At 37.8% G+C, this 13483-nt stretch overlaps 1 protein-coding gene and 1 long non-coding RNA gene across 8 annotated transcripts in view; one reads left to right on the top strand and one right to left on the bottom strand.

Moving 5' to 3' along the window:
* The window catches only part of LOC139039432 (uncharacterized), a 29945-nt gene extending 18339 nt beyond the window's left edge, over positions 1-11606 (top strand). Inside the window, exons 2-3 of the long non-coding RNA XR_011492696.1 lie at positions 9867-10011; positions 11120-11606. This is a non-coding gene — a long non-coding RNA (uncharacterized lncRNA). The remainder of the gene's footprint in view (positions 1-9866; positions 10012-11119) is intronic.
* The window catches only part of LINGO2 (leucine rich repeat and Ig domain containing 2), a 1346710-nt gene that overhangs the window by 409144 nt on the left and 924083 nt on the right, over positions 1-13483 (bottom strand). The gene's annotated exons all lie outside the window — the stretch shown is intronic.

Raw genomic sequence — 13483 nt, forward strand, 5'->3', positions numbered from 1 at the left:
CACAGAGGGAAGAAGACACTTCCAGAGGTTAAAAAAGGACAAAAAGTTATCTTTGGAAATGAAAATAAATGGCATAGTGATAGCAGTTACTTAGAATTCTAACCTTAACTTCAGTCATGGGAATGGCGTTAAAACAAATCATTAAGAACGTACGGCACTAAGGACAACATTAGGAAAATCATATTATGCCAGATCCCTTTAATTTTCTTCGTTAAGGAAGTAATGCGCTGCACATAAAAAACACCATATGTAATCTTTCAGAACTCAAATACATTGCAGCATTCTATTACCTTTTTAGTAAGCTAAGACTATCATCTTAATATCATACATTGATCAGGTTACTAAGTGATAAGTAAGTCATGGCTCAGGGTTTGTTGTCAGACTACAAAACAATGGTGGACAATGTCGCCCTGGGATCAACACTGGTGCCATTTGACAAAACAAAATATCTAATAAACATCCTTTACTTTGTTGACCTAGGTAGCCTGATTTCACCAGTTAGTGAATACTAACAGAATGAAATTAATGGTCTAGTAGTCATTTATGGATGTGAGTGTTGGACCATAAAGAAGGCTGAATGCCTAGGAAGAATTGATGTCTTTGAATTATGGTGCTAGCGAAGACTCTTGAGAGTCCCCTGGACTGCAAGGAGATCAAATCAGTTAATCCTAAAGGAAATCAACCCTGGATATTTATTGGAAAGACTGAGGCTGAAGCTGAAGCTGAAATGCTTTGGCCACCTGATGTGAATGGCTGTCTCATTGGAAAAGAAACTGACGTTGGGAAAGATTGAAGGCAAAAGGGGAAGAGAGTGGCAGGGGATGAGATGGTTAGATAGCATCATGGACTCAGTGGACATGAATCTGAGCAAACTCCAGAGATAGTGCAGGACTGGGGAACCTCATGCGCTGCAGTCCATGGGGTCGCAAAGAGCTGGAGATGACTTAGCCACTGAACAACACTGGTCTTGCCTGAAACGTCTCAGGCTCTAGTTCCCACCCATTTACTAGGCCTTAACCTTACAAAATCATTCCACAAATATTCCTCTGGTGTTTCACTCATGCCCACTCATGAACATTTTCCTATATTTATTTTCTCTAGGTACTTGCTAAGTTACAAAAAGGGCTCCCAAATTTAAAGCAGGCCCCCACTTGCCAAAGAATTCCAAATTTCCTTATGGTTTCATTTGTGCTTAAGTCATTTTGGTTCTATCCTAAAGTAAGGACAGTCCTCTTCTCCTCTTATGAGAATTCTGCCTGATGGTGAAAGCAATTTCTTACTTCCCTATGTCTCATAAAAACCCTCTTGAAGGCAGTCCCTTTTGCTTCTTACTGAACCCCTTTCTCTTCACTGGGCTCAGACTTGAGGGAATGGGGCTGAGTTAGGGGCACGTATCATTCTGTCTCTTCAGCTGAGTCATTATTTCTGACATCTATATTTTGGCTCTTTTTCAATCCTAACCCCTCATTCTCTGATGTAGTACATACGTACAGACATGTCAGAGGCAGATCTTGGGTTCAAGCCTGGATGTGCTGGCACACACACAAAGGCTGTGTACCATTGTATTGCTATCCTTTCTTTCTGAAATAGCCCCTTTCCCCGCCCTCCTCTCTCCCTCACTTACTACTGCCCCCACTAACACTCAACACATCCTTTGGCTAAATGTAGCTCATCCTTCAAGACTTCATAGACTCATGGCATTTTCCAAAATTAGATATACTGACTCTGTGATCATATAACATCCTATGTATATCTCTATTGTTATTATTATCTATTTATATATTTAGCTTTTCCAATAGATAATCATATTTTATAATTTTTATATATTTTTAAATAGACTTTACTTTTAGCATTCCATGCACTGAATTCTGTCTCCTCCAAAAGTATATGTTGAATCCTTAACTTTCCATGTAATGGTTTTGGAGATGAGATCTTTGGGAGGTAATTAGGGTTAGATGAAGCCATGAGAGTGAAGTTCTGGTTATGGGATTAGTGCTCTTTTAAGATGACACATGAGAGAACTTGCTCTCCTCCTCTCCCTCTCTCTCCACACACACACACACACACACACACACACGTGCGCGCGCGCACACACACACACGAGGTCATGTGACCACACAGTGGGATGACAGTCACTTTCAAGCCAAGAGAAGAGACCTCAGAATGAAACTTAGCACCTTGATCTTAAGATTTCCCAGCCTCCAGAACTGTGGAAGATAAATTTCTTTTGTTTAAACCACCTAGTGTGGTATTTTGTTAAGGCAACCAGGGCTAAGATAGAGAAATTTTAGATTTATAGAAAAATTCAGCAGAAAGTATAGAGAATTCCTAAATACCCTCTTATCACTCCCCTACAAGTTTTTCTATTTAAAACACCATATATTAGATGTATATTAGATACATTTGTCACCACCGATGAGCTAATAGTAATTAGTTGCAGATGGTAATTTTTTTAATCTCCATATCTAGTTCCTATGGTTGTGCTCGATACATTGTAGGTGCCAATTTTCATTAAAATAATGAAAAACTAAAAGAATGAATGGCTCTGATACATATGACTTAGCCAAAATGTGATCTGTCGTTGTGAACGGCTGATTACCTTGCCTCTGTCTCCACCCTGGATGTGGTGGGTAGACAGACCTACACTGGCACCTGACTTCACAGCATCACTAATATCTTCTGTTAGCCCATGCCTTGCAATATGCTCCTCTCCCATCATCACCATCAAAGACAAGTAGTATTTAAATTTCACTAATCATTACAATATTGAGAACAAATTTGGTACTAGCAAGTAATTTAGGTAAACTTTAGATATGAATTCTCATAATGAAGTCTACCTCATTCAAAAAAATGAGACAGATTTTTCAAGGAGCACCCAGATTGGGTAGGCGCCTGTTCTTACCTCCAATCCTGTTTTACGTTTCTCTCCTCTTAGCATCCCCTGCTTAAGACTTAAACTGATTTTGTTTTTCTTCTGTCCCCTTTTTTTCCCACTGCTCCCCAAATCATTGCATCATGGGCCCAGGGATAGCTTAGAGGGTTTCTTCATTGTCACAGACAGCAAACCAAGACTGACTTGTAAACACAAGATTAAGAGTGATGAGAAGCATTACAGACCACTACAGACAGTTATTTCTGGAAGGTTCTGGAAGAATGCCTGTTAACATGTTTATGACTCTACTGTAGCATTTTACTTTCAGCTCCGGAATATGAGAAAAGCACAGAGCCTTGAACAAAGTAAGCAACTCTTATACAATTATTGTTGACTGGATCATTAGGAAATAGAATCTGAGTAGCACAATGGCCCTCTTTTTCAGAAAGGCTCTTCTTGGAAGAAGGTAGTATATATAATGGGCTTCCCAGGTTGCTCTAGTGGTAAAGAATTTGCCTGCCAATGCAGGAGATGGAAAAGAAGAAGATCCCCTTGGGTCCGGGAAGATCCCCTGGAGGAGGAATAGCAACCCACTCCAGTATTCTTGCCCAGAGAATCCCATGGAGAGAGGAGTCTGGTAGGCTAAAGTCCATGGAACTGAAGTCCATGGAGTTGCAAAAGAGTTGGACACAGCTGAGCACAGGGTATATAATAATCTGAATGTTTAGTGATTATGTCAATAATGTGGGTTTTACCAGTGATAAAATAGTTCTTACCATTTAAGGAGCCACTAAATGAGATGGCTCTTTAAAACTGCATCAACACAATTAAACGAATATTGCAATTTAACAGTCTTCCATGAGGTCTAATGAAGTACGTCTTTAAAATGAGTCTTCCACAGTATAACTGACTAAATAATCTAGTTCTTTCTTGACACTGAAATGGTGTGGGATTCAGAGCCACACTGTCTGACATACCACATTTTCTTTCTTTAACTCAGGTTAGGTTTTCAGTGTCAGTATTTACAGTTTCAGGGAAGATTAAAAATGCTGAGAAATAAATGAAAGCTGCTACATTAAGTAAGATTAAGTAGATTTTATTATTGTAGGCCTTTCCAGAGCTTATAAAGTCTAACGTGAACTCAAATATCTGAAGGGGGCTATATGACATTCTGAAAAAGGCAAAACTAAGGAGATAGTAAAAAGATCAGTGATTTCCAAGAGGTAGGGAAGGAGAAAAAGAAATTAATAGGTAAAGGAGAAAGGATTTTTAGGACAATGAAACTGTTATGACATTATAATGGTAGATACATGTCATTATACATTTTTCTAAAATCATAGATGTACAACATCAAAGAGTGAATCCTACACTAATGCATGACCTTGAGTGATGATAATGTGTCAATGTAGGTGTATAAATTGTAACGAAGGTACCACACTTGGTGAGACTGCTAATAACTGGGGAGGCTATGTATATGTGGCATTGTGCATGAAAGTTGTTCAGTTGCATACAACTCTTTGCAACCCCATGGACTTTACAGTCCATGGAATTCTCCAGGCCAGAATACTGGAGTGGGTAGCCTTTCCCTTCTCCAGGGGTCCTTCCCAACCCAGGGATCAAACCCAGGTCTCCTGCATTGCAGGCAGATTCTTTACCAATGGAGCTATCAGGGAAGCCCTGTATATGTGGAGGAAAGGGCATATGGGAAATCTCCATACCTCCCACCTCAATTTTGCTGTGAACCTAAAACTAAAGAATAAAGTCTTTAAAAAGCACTAACAAATATTTTGGAAATGTTCATAAAATATTACATTAAAAAAGTAATGAATCACATATAGCATTTTTGTTTTGAGGAAACAGAGATTTTGACCTTAAGAACTTGTCTGCAACTACATGGTCAGTAGGCTGCAAAATGGCTTTGGTTATAGTCTCTAGTTTAAGCCACTACACTGAGCTTCCTCTTCAAACCTCCCCTGAACTGAGACTCACATTTGGGATTCTCTAGATGTGAAAATAGACCACATTGTTAGTGGTAGAAATCTCTTTAAAGGGCACTTCTCATACCATCCTATCATGGTATTATCTAAGTTGGCACTCTTAAAATGGGATAAAAATTAAGTACTGCAAGGAAAGGGGATGGGGAACATGCATGGTAACTGCCGATCTCAATATCATGACACATTCTTATAAAAATCTCACTGGTTTCTTCTGTCCAAGGAGCAGAAAACAAAAGGAAATTGCATGGATTTTGACTGAAGCAAGAACCTTAAGGAAGTGCATAATACCAGAAGGAATATTTAAATCCCTAAATGAATTTCCAAGAGAAATCTGGGTAATTCTGGGCCAAGAAAGCCCATAGGAAGTAAACTGTGAAAGCACATATTAGCCTGGGGGCAGGGCTGACTCACAGACCTCTTGCCTTGTTTCTGAGCTCTGTGGTCTAATGACCAAATATAATCATAAGGGGGAAATGAGGATCAGGTAGATGTTCTCACCCCTGATGTTTAAAGCTAGCTTTTTTAGCAGGAAAATGAAAATGTTATGATACAGAGGTACTTATCTTTAATTTGTGCAGTTTTACTGATTAGAATCCAGCTGGTCTCTTAAAAAATCAGCCAGTTGAGAAGTAGAAGCCTGTCTATAGGAAATAATTAAATATGAGCTTTCTTTTTATTTTCATTGAAGTAGAGTTAACCTACAATATTATGTTAGTTTCAAGTGCACTGCTGAGTGATTTGTCATCTTTATACATTACAAAGTACTTTACCACAGTAAGTCTAGTGACCATCTGTCCCCCATACAAATTTATTATAATATTATTGACCATATTCTTATGCTGTATATTATATCCCTGAGGAGTATTTATTTTACAGCTGGAGATTCATACCTTTTAATCTCCTACACTTATTTCACCCAACCCCCATCCCTCTGGCAACTGTTCTCTTGTCTATGAGTCTGTTTTCACTTTTTTTTTTAATATGGCATTTCTTTTCTCTGTTTGACTTATTCTACTTGGCATAATATCCTCTAGCTCCATCCATAATATTTCATTCTTGTTTATGGCTGAGTAATATTCCATGATGTGTGTGTGTGTGTGTGTGTGTGTGTGTGTGTGTATTTGTGTATACCACTTGTTCTTTATCCATTCATATGGAAAGTCTATTTTGAGTTTTTGAGGAACTTTCATACTGTTTTCCACAGTGATGCTGAATTTACAATCTCACCAACAATGTACCATGATTCCCTTCCATCCACACTCTTGCTAACACCTGATGTTTATTATCTTGTTGATGACAGTCATTCTGATAGGTATGAAGTGGTATCTGACTATGGTTTTGATTTGAATTTCCCTGATGATTAGTGATGTTGTGCATCTTTTTGTGTGTTTGTTGGCCATCTATATGCCTTCTTTGGAAAAAAAAATTCTATTCCAATTCTCTGTCCATTTTTTAATTGGGTTTTTTTTGATGTTGTGTCATATTAGTTATTTATATATTAACCTTTAATTAGATATATCATTTGTATATATCTTTTCCCATTCAGTGGGCTGACTTTATGCTTTATTGATGGTTTTGTTTGATATAGTCCCCATTTGTTTTTCTTGTTTCCTTTGCCTGAGGAGAAAGATAAAAAAAAAAAAATTGATGTCAAAGAGCATCATACTTTATCTGCTTATACTTTTCTCAAGAAGTTTTATGGTTTCAGGTATTTATGTCTTTAATCTTTTTTTTTTGCGTATGATGTGAAAAAAATCAGTCCAAATTCTTTATTTTGTATGCAGCTGTTCAGTTTCCCAACACCATTTATTAAAGAGGCTGTCTTTGCTTCATTGTATATTATTGTCTATTTGATAATAGATTAATTGACCATGTAAGTGTGGGTTTACTTCTGGACTCTCTTTTCTGTCCCATCGATCTATGTGTCTGTTTTTGTGCTAGTTCCATATTGTTCTGAATACTGTAGCTTTCTAGAATAGTTTGGAATTAGAGACAGTGATACCTCTACTTTTGTTCTTAACTCTCAAGATTTCTTTGGCTATTTGGGATTGTTTGTATTTCTTTGCATAGTTTAGAGTTATTTGTCCCAGTTCTCTGAAAAATGCCATTGCTATCTTGACAGGGATTGCACTGAATATGTAGATTGCCTTGGACATTATAGTCATTTTAAGGACATTAACTGTTATAGTTCATGAGCACTGTATACCTTTCCATCTGTTTGTGTCATCTTCAGTTTCTTTCATCAATTTATTTCTCTAAGTATAATTTTTTTACTTCCTTAGTTAGATTTATTCCAAGGTGTAGTATTGGAGGTAGAGACCCTTGAATAACTTGCCAAGTAAATTATTCTTGGCTGTAGATTCTCTTCTTTTTATCACTTTGAATATACCATGCCAGTCCCTTCTGGCTTGCAGGGTTTCTGCTGAAAAGTCAGCTGATAGCCTTTTGGGGTCCACTTGTACACAACGAGATGTTTTTCTCTTGTTATTTTTAAGATTCTCTCGTTACCTAATCCCCCCCTTTTTTTTGGTGCCATTTTAGTTATAGTTTGTTGTTATCTTAAAGATGACCTCTTTAAGTTCATCTTTGGGTTGTTTCATGTTTGGGATTTACTGTTTCCTGGACCTAGATGTCTGTTTCTTTGCCTAGGTTGGTAAAGATTTTAGCTTTTATTTCTTCAAATATGTTCTCTGTCTCTCCCTTTTCTTCTGTTTATGAGACTCCTATAATACAAATATTAGTATTCTTGGTGCTGCTCCAGAGATCTCTTAAATTGTCCTTAATTTTTAAGACTTCTTTGTTCTTTTTTCTAGTCAGTTTGGGGGATTTCCACTATTCCAAACCATTCAGCCATTCCTCTGCATCATCTAATCTGCTGATTCTTTCTAGTGAACTTTTTGAAATAAAACTATTATATGTTTCAGCTCTGCTGGGTTCTTCTTTATATTTTCTATCTCTTTGTTGAAATCCTCACCATGTTCATTCATTCTCCTCCTGAATTTGGTAAGCATCTTTATGATCATTACCTTGAACTCATTATCAGGTAGACTGCTTATCCCCAGCTCATTTAGTCCTTTTTCTGAGGTCCTGTCTTATTCCTTTGTTTCTCTTTATTTCATGTGTTACGTTGGTTGGTCACGTTTCCTAACCTTAGAGAACTGGCCTTGTGGAGGAGGGGGCCTATGGGGCCCAGCAGCACACTCTCCTCTCATCCACTCTGTGTTCTATGAGTGCACCCTTCTCAAGTGGTAGGGACAGACACTCCGGGTGCGCCAGCAGTAGAACTGGCCGGTGAGACTGGCCTCCAGCCTGGTTAGCTATGAGGCCCACCTTGGGCACTGGCTGTGGGCCTCACAGAGGATAGGGCAGGCTTCCAATGTGGTTTGCTGTTTGGCCCGCTGATAGATGTTCTTGTGTCCCTGAAAGACTGGCTACATGGCCCAGGGGACATACAGCTGCTGTAGGCCCACTTGTGGGTGGGACAAGCTCTAGTCTAAGAGCCTAGAGAAAGGATTTCAAACTGGCATTTGCCAGAGCCAGTGTCACTGTGGTAAAATGAGCTCTTCCAAAGGGCTGCCATCAGTGTCTCCACCCCAGAGGAGCCCCACTTGCCTCTCCAAGAGGCTCCAAAATCAGCAAGTGGGTCTGACTCAGGTTCCTTTCAAACTCCTGCCTCTGTGCCAGAACTTAGAGCATATGAGATCTTTTAAATGCTCTTTATCAGAAAAGTTACTGTTGTTTCCCATAGCCTTCTGGCTCTTCTGAATGTCAAAGCTAAATATTCGGGGGCCTTATCTTCCCTGTGCAGGGCACCAAGGCTGAGGAGCCCAATGTGGGGCTTGGCTCCTTGTTCCTTGGGGAAAATCTCTGTGGTTATGATATCACCATTCATGAGTTTCTGGCCCAGGGGGGTGGTCCCTGGTTATACCTCTTCTTTGTCCCTCTTACATGCTTTATCATAGCTCCTTCTGTATAATTTTAGTTAAGAAGAATCTTTTCCACTATGTTTCAGGACATTCTCATAGACAGTTGCTTCATAAGTTGTAATTTCAGCAAGCCCCTGGGAGGTGAGTTTGGGGTCTTCCTACTTTAACACCTCGGTCACCCCTTATACTAGGGGGTTTCTAACAAGTCAGGAGTCACAGGAAAATAAGAGTGATTAACTTAGGTAAACATCATGACCAGGCCTTTGTATTTCTACCATTGAAAGCAAGGACTTCTATTTTGGAACACAAATGATTAAACAGGAAGACCCTTCGATTCAATAGAAAAAAAATACAGCTGCTGCATAGTTTCTTTAAAAGAAAGAGACCTTTCAGCGTAAGGGTGATCTAGGTCAGTCAGTAATTCTACAAGGACACAAGACAGATTTTTAAAGGGCAGTTTTGTATAAGGTTAATCTATGTGGGAGTCTAAGGTACATTCAAATGTAAAACACTAAGACATTTAGGATAGCTGCCTGGAAAAGTCAAGCCACAGTGGTAATCTGATAGAGCAGATAAGAGACTTCTTTCTTTCTAGTCCAATGCTAACATACTCTTAGTTTTCAAAGTACATCAAATGAAACATGTACACTGCTCTTCAGGAAATTAAACTAAATTGAAAACCAGCCAATTCCCAAGTGTGCATATTAAGGCTAAGGATATTGCTAATTAACTTTCAAAATGTTGTCATTTCAGGGTCTTGCCATATCGTTTGGTTTATGTATACATAGCTCTGTAAAACCCATACAAATGCTATGTAAGACACTGTGAAAGGATATTATTCTCACTGCAAATTGTTTAAAAAGTGTACATGAGCAGACATCCTCTCAGTGCATTAAACCTAACATTATATCCATTTGGAAAAGGCAAAGGAAATGAAAATATTGCTTACAAATGACCTCACAATATAATTTTGTCAGCTCACTGTTTCATAAAAGAAAGAGCCAGAATACTGGAGCACAGTAACATTAGAAAAATGATCAAGGATTTATGTAACATTGATTTATATTTCAGGTTTGAAGATTTGAAGAAATGACTATAGGCTTCCCCTTGTGCTGTGGAATTTGCTTCCTTGCAAAAGCAGGAGCTGTTTTTTCCCCTGAAGCCTTTTCTGAACACAAAGTATTTGCTCTGGCAGATGGACGTTGTGGATACACATGTATGTTGAGTACTTCAAGAAATTAAATAGAGCATAAGAAATAGAATCACCTAAGTACCTTCAATCTTATTAGGAAAATAAGATGCATAAGCTAAAAAATCATCGTATGACTGAACAACCTTTACTTTTACAACCTAAATCCATATTTCTATTTCTTTTGATAATTAACAAACTAAACCAACTATAAAATAAATACTATTTGACCAATTAAAATGTACATTTCTCAAATATAACTGGAAAATTATCCACAAGATATCATTCAACAAAATAGTATAAGTTTCTCTATCTAAAATTATATACTTGACCTCTGTCTGTGCTTGCTTTCTAATCTAGGAAATGGGATAATAATGGTATCTACTACATAGAATTTTGGTGACTTAACTACTTCTAAGGCACTTATATATAATATCTGGTACACAGTATATTTTAAATAAGTATTTTCCTTAGAGAATGGGCTTAGGCTGGGGTTGTGAGGTGCAGGGGTTGAGTGGGAACTGTCTGGGGAATCCTTTGCCTGGCTTTCTGAAAGCATGAAGCTGTTGTGAATCTCAAAGGAAATGAAATAAAGGGCCCCAAGGAGCTGGGCTTGCTCCTTCCATGCCCAGGGCAGATAAAGGGGCACCGGGGCTATAAAAGGATCCTGAACATCAGTACAGTGGACACAATGATAATGTCCAGCTATGAAGGAAGGATCTCCTCAAGGCCTTCTTGTTGTTCAGTCACAAAGCTGTGTCTGACTCTTTGCAATCCATGGGCTGCAGCACACCAGGCTCCACTACCCTTTGCTATCTCCGGGAGTTTGCTCAAATTCACGTCTACTGAGTCGGTGATGCTATCATCAACTTGAGGCTTTGACACTATTTAAAACAGCAGAATTCACGTACCACAACAGAATAGAAGTGGTGTTAGCAGGTTTATAGGGACCTTGGTGGAGGAACTCCAGGAATGACTGCATCAAAATTGCCTATCAAGCCAGTGAGATAAAGGCTAGGAGTAGAAGTTATTTAGAGATAGTAAAGAAACATATATTTTGTGCCTGTCTCTGTTGGTAGAGTGTTTCAGATCTACTAAAATTATTATTAATTTTATTATCTTTCTTTTCCTCTAGCTAGTCACCAACTCTGATCTGTGCTCACAAGGACTTTCAAGGCAGAGGACTTATGCTGAGGTCTAGAAGGCAGAGCTGGTATCACATCACAATGCATGCCAAATGCCAGAGAGACACCACAGAAGTCTAGCATTTAAGGCAGCATTACGTTCTACACATATTTGTGTTAAAGAAGTTTTTAAATTTTTTTCCTACATCTTATCTGAGAGAAGACTGAACATAGAAGTGTATAAAAACTCCCCAGAGATCTGGGCATGTAGCTCTGAGGGACTTTAAGCAAGACAGCTCTTTAATCATTAATCATGTGCCATAAAATATATGTGAATCTTATATTCTACTACACAAAATATTCATGCCTGTTTAATGTGAAAATAAAGCTCCTCCCACATACCTACTATCCCAGATTCTCCAGTTAAACTGACTTCCAGGAAAACATGCTTATCCTGTAGGCTTGTTTGCTGCTCGGCACATGGTGATGGGGTTCCCTTAATGGCCATCTTACTTCAGTTTGAGAAGCATGTTCTTTGTTTTTCTCTTAAAAATATTTATTAATGATTTTTAAGATTGTAGAAACAGTACATGCTAACAGATAACAAGCTGAAAAGCATAAACGAAATATTCCAAACATGAAAAAATAAACAAAAACTCAAATGAAAAGTCATGGTTGATCTTCAGAAAGGCATTTCCTTGAGTTTTGTGGGACAAAAGTTGTGAAGGCCTGATATTTATGAGAGGTTCTAAACTAAGAGGGTCCTTCACTGTAAATTCAGAGTGATAGTTTTCCCTTTCAGTTTTTTTTTTAGGGATTGAAGATAAGTATTTGAAACTACACTGGAAGAAAACCATTGAAGGGATAAGTGGAGACTATAGTTTTGTATGTAGCCATTAGTCTCTGAATGTGGCTATTAACAAATCATTTAGAAAATACTGAAGTTCAACAATCATATTATTTTCTGTTAAGCCTCTATTCATGATAACTCTTAAGTGTTTGAATGTCTCTGTTAGCTAGTGACTGTATCTACCCTCCATGAAACAGTAAAAACATGTTAATCAAATTAACACTAATTCATAAGTTTTAATTGATGACTAACCTAATAAGAAATATTTTCCCATGTATTACATTTCAATTATATACTTTCAGTTCCCATGACTTTAATTTTGATAGACACTTCCTCTCCACCCCCACATACATACACGAACAAAACCATTAAAAAAACCATTAAAATGATGCCAGACAGGAGTAAACAGGTCTTGAAGCCTGACCTAAAACATACTCTATAAGTGTTAAACTCCTTTCAAGTCTTTTGTTTTTTTCTAAAATCTATATAATGATATTCCATTTACTCTCTTGATAACAAAAAGATGTCCCATTAATAAGATGTCCTATTTTGACCTTTTGCTAACTTAACCTCTTTTTTGGAATAATAAAGTATACATTATCAATCAATTTTACAAAAAAAAAATTAATGGATTTTGACTTCAATGAAACTAGTATTAATAATAAACCACCATATAGTATTAATAATAAACCATTAGTATAACTACTAATAAAAATCAGTTAACATTATGGCCTTAGACTCAGTCTGTGCTATTTTTAATTTATTATCCATTTTAATTTCCTGAAAACTATTTATGGTAGGTAGTATTCAGAAATTGGAAACTGCATCAGTTTCTACATCTGAAAAATGGGACAGTAATAGAACTCACCATATAGATCATTATGAGGTTAAATGAAATTATGCATTTGAAGTGTTTATGAAATGACAGGCAAAATAGTAAGCGCTCAGTAAGTATTCATGGCTGCGTAAGTACAGAAGTGCTATTGCTGCAAACATGTTGACTATGAGAATACATTTTAATATTAACACATTTTCTGAACCTAATTCTAGTTAGGCCTATTAAATAACAATTTTAGCATCTATCAACTGAGAAACTATTTCAAGGCAAAGCTCTGAATTCAATGATGCTTTAAAATAAATTTGCCTTTTAATTACTATAATAAAATCTGCAAGCACCTGAAAAATGGTAGTGAATATTTATTGTTTCTAGGCAATGGTTGGAACAATGTAAGAACTGAATACAAGAACCTCATCTCCCTACTTGTCAGAGATGGGAAGCTCTGCTCACTGCAGTGAGAGGTGCTACACGGGGCAACTCTGTTGAGTGGAGCCACTGGACCTACGCTCTCCTCTCAGTTCCTACAGCCTGTCTAGCTTCAGGTCCCTACAGGCTCTCCTTTGCCTCAAACAGCCTCCCAAAGCCTGACCATTTGAGCTCAATCAGCCTCTTCCCTGGCTGGACCCTGCTTCAAAACAGACGTGGTCTGCAACTCTGCAGCTCAGTAAAATGGGAAAACACTAGAGC

Source organism: Odocoileus virginianus, chromosome 18, assembly GCF_023699985.2.
Source record: "Odocoileus virginianus isolate 20LAN1187 ecotype Illinois chromosome 18, Ovbor_1.2, whole genome shotgun sequence".
Classification (NCBI taxonomy): domain Eukaryota; kingdom Metazoa; phylum Chordata; class Mammalia; order Artiodactyla; family Cervidae; genus Odocoileus; species Odocoileus virginianus.